Source organism: Acomys minous, assembly GCF_964271855.1.
Source record: "Acomys minous genome assembly, chromosome: 12".
Classification (NCBI taxonomy): domain Eukaryota; kingdom Metazoa; phylum Chordata; class Mammalia; order Rodentia; family Muridae; genus Acomys; species Acomys minous.
The window spans coordinates 41,730,170-41,736,911 of NC_140493.1; positions in this window are offsets into that span (position 1 = coordinate 41,730,170).

The window sequence follows — 6,742 nt, forward strand, 5'->3', positions numbered from 1 at the left end:
GCCTAAATGTGACCACCGTTTAATTTGTCTTCCTCAGTACCAGGGACAGTAACTAAAGTTTATAGGGACAGAAGGATGACAAACATGTCCTCTCTGGATCCCAGCAAAGTAGAAGAAGGCTCCTGGCTTGAGCCTTCTGAGCAGGAGAGGAGCCAGATTACTTAAATAGCTTGGTTCACAAGCCTTACAACTGCAATATGGTGCCTCTGATGCCAGTGTCAATTGCTGGCCGTCATTCAGTGTTTCCTCTCTTTCTCCCTGGCTCTGGCAGAGGGTGTATTTCAGAGTTGCCTCTGCCCAGATGCCTTCTTATTATTCTCCAATTAGTGCTGCAACAAGCTTAGCTCAGAACCCATAGCCAAAGAAGGAAAAGAATGACAGGCAGAACGAGAAGTAGAATCTTGCAATAAACGTGGTGATTATATCCTTGATACGCCCAGCAAGTAATTCTTAAAAAAAAAAAAAAAGTAGTCTGAGAACTGGAGTTTGTACCATTAAAGAGAATTTTAAGAGTCAAAACATTTAAATGAAATTGAGGTCTTTTTCAGTGGGAAGTTAACAGCCTTTTGGTGCATACCAGGAAAAGTTCATTGATACAGCCAAGCAAAAGATTCCAACTGCTACCCCAAGCTACCCAGTAACAGAACTGGCAATCCCACAGTGAACCATCACCCTTCTGGAGACCAAACTAAGTTTAGTGCACATGGCCCACTTAGTTCACTCTTTGAAGTTAATTTAGCTGTTATATAGGGGGACTGAATAGGGTTATCTTTCTTTAATTTCACAGCATTGTAGATGTGACTATATTTTGAAGTTGCATAGAAAGGAGTTTTAGACATGTGTCAGTGTGTAGGTCATAGTTCAGCTTAGTGTGTTTGCTGTTTCAAAGCCTGGATGCTTCCAAGATGGCTCCTCATTGTGTTTAAAGAAGAGAAGGAGGAAGAGAAAAGGAAAGACAACGGTCTAGTTATGACCTCTCCAAAGGATTGACTGTTATATTCCACAGGACTGGGTTTTGCGTTTCGGAATTAAGTTGCATCTTAGAATCTTTCTTATTGTGGCAAATGCTCCTCACTGAGATCACTGATTTCTTTTCAATCTTCTTTCTACATCTACACTCTACACCTCCAGTTCTGAGCTCCTTTCCAGGCAAAGGCCAGGAGGGGAGTTCCTTCCACAACTCCCGGCACATCACAAGGTAGACATTTATTGAAAGAATAAGGAGGTGATGCCCTGGATAACAAATGGTGTGGTCATGATATAAAGATTCAGTATATCTGAAGAGGACACACTCCAAGTTCCTTTAGTTCCCCTGGCAGAATTCACTACACACTGGACATCTTTGAGAGATAGAAGCACAAAGACCTTTGACTGGCTGCTTTAGCCAGGGTAATGATCAGAAATTATGACCAAAATTATCAATTTACTTGTTAAATTCAAGGTTTCTCTCAATAAACCAGTATTTTTCTGACGTAATTCTTCCTGCTGTTGTTAGGAGGAAGAGGGGTAGTATGAAGCCCTCTCAGTTGACTCTAAACTTTGAACCACTGGTTTTTGATGGGGATGCACCAGCCTTTCAGTGAAGGGTGGGAATGCTAACTCCAAAAGAAACAGAGACTTCCTCAAAGTCAAAGAGTGAGCTAATAGCAGAGGCATGATTTGAATATACATTTCCTGATTCTCGGGTTTTTTAAAATAATCTTTTCCTTTCACTCCAATTTCTTAAGGATATACTGAACACCTGCTACGTGTCAGTGCTCTGATGACTGTTGGCAGCAAGAGAGAAAAAAATAATCCTCTTCTTTTAATCACTACCTGTGAATGCCCTGCTGAGTGAAAAGTTCTATATATGATGCTCTGATAATAAATTTATCATAATTTAATTATATAGTTTTAACACACAGAAATTAAATTTAAATTGTGTATCTTTAACTTTTCAAGGGATTAAATTCCTTTGTGTGTTAAAAGAAAAACATTAGTTTTTTAAATACAGGCATTTAGTATTGGAGAATGTAGTCTCACAGCACACACAGGTGCCTTAAAAATGACTGCGTGTAATTGGATGGGATTCCCTTTCTGAATATTTTCTCCACTCTCTGCCTTTTCTAGGCTAGTGACTTTGATAGTGTCACTCAAACTGGAGAAGAAAATGGGTCCAATTCAGCATAATGAGGTGGTGACTGAAGAGAGCAGTCTGAAGAATAGAGATCCAGTTACTGCGACTGTGCTTAATACAATCCTCTTGAAAACTACAGTGCTGTAAAGTTCCTAGAGCTGCCTTCTGCTGGTCTGTCATCCAGATGTGAAAGCCGAAAGTGGGGTCCCGCATCACTCACTGCAAAGCCTTTGCTTAAAGATGTAACAAGGACAGCGAAAGGATTAAATGGCTCAGAATGGTGACTGATACCGAAAGAAGATGCTCGAGACCCTGTGCGGCAGATATGAACAAAGCAGTGGGAGGGGTTGGAAATCCTAGGGTGACTCCAAGGTCATAAGACAGAGCTCAGAGAGCGGAGCAGGCGCGTAGGAAAGCTGCTCCAAGATGGGCTCTGCTTTACAGGACTATGTCAATGGGGACACAGAATCCGCTGCCCGGGGATGAACACGCCCTTTCGTGTGTCCCTGCTTTCACTGGCTGTAGAGATGGTTCAGTAGTTAATAGCACTAGCTGCTTTTCCAAAGGACCCAGGTCCACTCTCTGGGACCCACATAGTGGCTCACAGCCATCTGTAACTTCAGTTCAAGGGGATCTGGCCCCATCCTCAGGCAACAGGCACTCATGTGGTGCGCATTCATACAGGCAGGCAAACCACCAATATACAGAAAATAAAATAAACAAAACTAAAAACAATGTACTGGCATCTTCCACAATGGCTTGGAGCAAAGACCAGAACTGGGGTATATCTTTGACATAATAGTAAGAGCACTCCAGCACTCTGTGGCATCTAGCCAGAAGAGCAGGTACATCCACTCAAGGATAAGGTGTACGGATGAAGGAGACGTTTGGAGAGGGTTTAACACTGGTGTTTGAGGATGACCCAAGCCTGGCTGTAAGCTTACAAGCACAGAGAAGTTTGAAACAGTGGAACATGGAGAAAAAGCTGTGGTAATACTGGTTCTGTGCTCAAAGCATACCCAAAGGCAGACTCACAGCCTTGCCCTGAAATTCCACTACACTAAGGTAATAAAGAACATTTAAAAAAGAAAGGAGAGTCAACTAGGTGGTGACAGTATACTCACTCCTTTAGCGCTAGCACTCAGGGGGCAAAAACACGTAGATCTCTAAGTACATGCAAGCCTGCTTTACAGAGTGAGTTCCAGGGCAGCCAGGACCACACAGAGAAACCTGGTCTTGGAAAAAGAAGACAAAGACCAAGAAGATAAAGAGGAGGAGGAAGAGGAGGAGGGAGAGGAGGAAACAGGGGGAGGATGAGGAAGAGGAGGAGGGGGGAGGAGGATGAAGAGGAGGAGGAAAAAGAGGAGGGGAAGAAGGAGGAGGGAGGAGGAGGAGGGGGAGGAGGAGGAGAAAAAGAAATGACAATAACAACATTGGTTTTGTCAAGAAACAACATGACAGCAAGATTGAATTGCCATTATTTACAAAGCTGCTATCAGAGGACACACACTTCATTCCACAAACTAGAGTGCATGTGCTCCACCTGACATTACAGAATTGTTGGTTTGGATAAAGTAAGAACAGGGAAGCAAAATGGTATTTCTTTAAAGCATGTTGGTGAGTGCGGTGGGCTAAGCTTTCTGTAGGAGCGGCTCATGTTGACTGGTGTCTGCTTCTCTTCTTCCGGCACAGAAATGTGTCTGTTCAGAGGTTTGCCTTCATCCTTAAAGACAGCTTTTGATTATGTGAAACCTAACCCGAGCGCTACCATTTTCATCTGGTCTGGTGAACTGGGGCTGAGTGAAGCCGATCCATCCAAACAATGTTCTCCCACGAGCTTTAATGTAGACATAATTGGAGTTTAGACAGCCTCTGAACCTGAACGGAGAACCCTTTACATAATTATTTTTTTACTAAATTCTAGGTTGGTTTTTGTTTTTAAATTTTAGTGTGTATGGGTTCCCCCTCCCCCACCCCCCAGAGAATGATCAGGATCTTTTATTATTTTATTTTATTTTATTTTATTTTTTGCCTGTATGTGTGTCTGGGGACCACTCTGTGTCATGTGCCCACGGAGGCCAGAGGAGAGCACTGGTCCCTGGGAAATGGAGTTATGGATAGTTGTAAGCTGCCATGTGGGTGCTGGGAATTGAAGCCAGGTCCTCTGGAAGAGCAGTCAGTGCTCTTAACCACTGAGCTGTCTCCCCAGCCCTGAAATTTAGCATTTTGAAAATAGTCATCTAAGTAGATGGTACTGATAATCTAGGTGACATCACCAGTAGAAAGCACCAGTTATTTTGATGATGCATCACTCTACTATAGATATTTCAAATAATGTTTATACAGAAACAGTAATTGCTATTAAACTTAATGTCAAATTTTATGTAGCAATCAACAAGCCTACACATTAGTATAAGAGAAAATGCATATATAAGTATGTAGATTGAAAATAATACATTTTCCCTTTCTATTCCTTATAATTAATTATACATACTTAAAATGCATTACTATGTAAATACATAGAATATATAATACAAAACAATGTGTAAATAAAAATATTTTCTTCTTACTCCTGCGTCTCTATTTTTTAGATGCAAATTTGACGTTTCCGATATTAGGACCAAGAGGTCATCTTTGAGAACCTTACATACATTCAACTCCACACAAGACCCCAGGGATGAAGGGTTAAGGAGCAACACTGCATGAAAATGAGACCAGAAAGTCAACCAGGCTTATGGCAAGGCGTCCCAGGACAGCTGACTCCAGATAGCCCAAGGAATGCCACAGTCTCAGCCTTGCGGAATCACAAACAAGCAGGGCACGGCCCCAGCCACCCACCTGTGATTCGCTTTTCACTTCTTACACTCACTGGTGACTCCAGAAGGAAACTTCCCAGGGTTTATATGCATGGCTTCTCTTACACACCTGACAACCCTGAACAAGAATGGGGAAAGAAACCCAAATAGACTTTGATGGTGAAACTAAAAATCAAACCAAAACAAAACCATAAAGATGAAATTCCAGGAAAGCAAGGTGTTGGTAGCCAACCGGGGGATGGAAGGGAGTCAGAGAATCAGGCCACTTTTAGCTTCAGAGTCCTCTGATGATCTGACCTGGCCCTCCTATAGACAAAAATGAAAATGATCCTTGAGCCTCAACTGGCGATAATAAGCAACCATATTTATTGCCTAATTTCAAGTGTTTTACATGAACTTGCCATGTTCAAATTGTAAGTTGTGTTCATGGATGATTTCAAAGGAACAAAGAATTTAGTAGCTATTTAGTACAAAGCAAACTGGCATATTTTGATGTCAATATAACCCACTGCCTTGCTCCCCATTTGACAATACATGAGGCCCAGATGACTAAAGCCCTCACTGATGAGCTCAAAAGGCCACTCTACAAACCCTTGCTGTTTTTCAATTCTATGTGGCTTCTTTAATTTGTAATATGTATGTGTTTGTAGACCAGGCTTGCCTTGAACTCACAGAGATCTGTCTGCTTCTGCCTCTTTGAGTGATATGCAACACTGCACCCTGTGCCCTGCTAAAACTAGCATTTAATAACTAATCAATTACTAACAAATAGATTTTTAACACTCAAAACACCCAAAATAAGAAAAAACAAATTAATACAAATTTCCTGAAAAAAATGAGAGCAGTTTCTCTGCAGAGAGTCCAGAATCAAAGGCTCTGTGCTTACACTGTTAAGAAGAGATTCTCACTAGGAATCATGCCTTGCTCATGGCTGAGAACAGCAAGTGATTCCTAAGCTTTTATGCATGCGGAAGTCTAAGCCAGGGTGGGTGCATGGCTGTTATTTTGTTTGTGCTGTCACAGAACACCATAACAGGATGGATCAAAACAAAAACAAAACAAAACAAAACAAAACAAAACAAAAAACAATAACTTGTCTCTCTTTGGTCCACATTAGAGGCTAGAGGACCAAGTTCAAGGGTCCAGTAGGGTCAACATCTACTGTAGGTCTCACTTTCTGGTTTGTACATGGAAACTTCTAGTCATGTCCTCAGACAGTGGAAGAGGCAATTCAGTTCTCTCGGGCTTCTTAGAGACTCCCCAGAGGTCCTAGCTCCTATCTTTACACCACTGGGAGGTTAGACCTATCATGCAAATGTAGGGGGTGAAAGAAGCACTAAGGCTACAAGCAATGTATAACGAATATGCTTTTAGGCACACATCATGTTAAAAATGGCAAATCTTATGTTCCGTATTTCTTCTGTAACCAATGAGAGTTCTGAAAAAAGAAAATACACTAAAAAAACAAGAAGGGTGGAAAGATGGCTTAGTGTGAAAAAGCTCTTATCCCATAGGCACAGGACTTGCATTCCAATACCCAGAATCCATGCAAAAGCAGTCATGGTAGCTAGCATTCTTCTGTACTCTCAGTGCTCCTAAAAAGAGATGGGATGAGGAAACAGGTGACTATCTGGCTGGCACTTTGCAGGTCAACTAGCTTGACATGCATAGTAAAAGTCAACAAGAAAACTTGTCTCAAACACAGTCCAAGGCGAGGAACCCAATTTCATCTTTGTACCTCTACACACATGTTAAGGCACATTCACAAGCACACACACACATACACACACACACACACACACACACACAC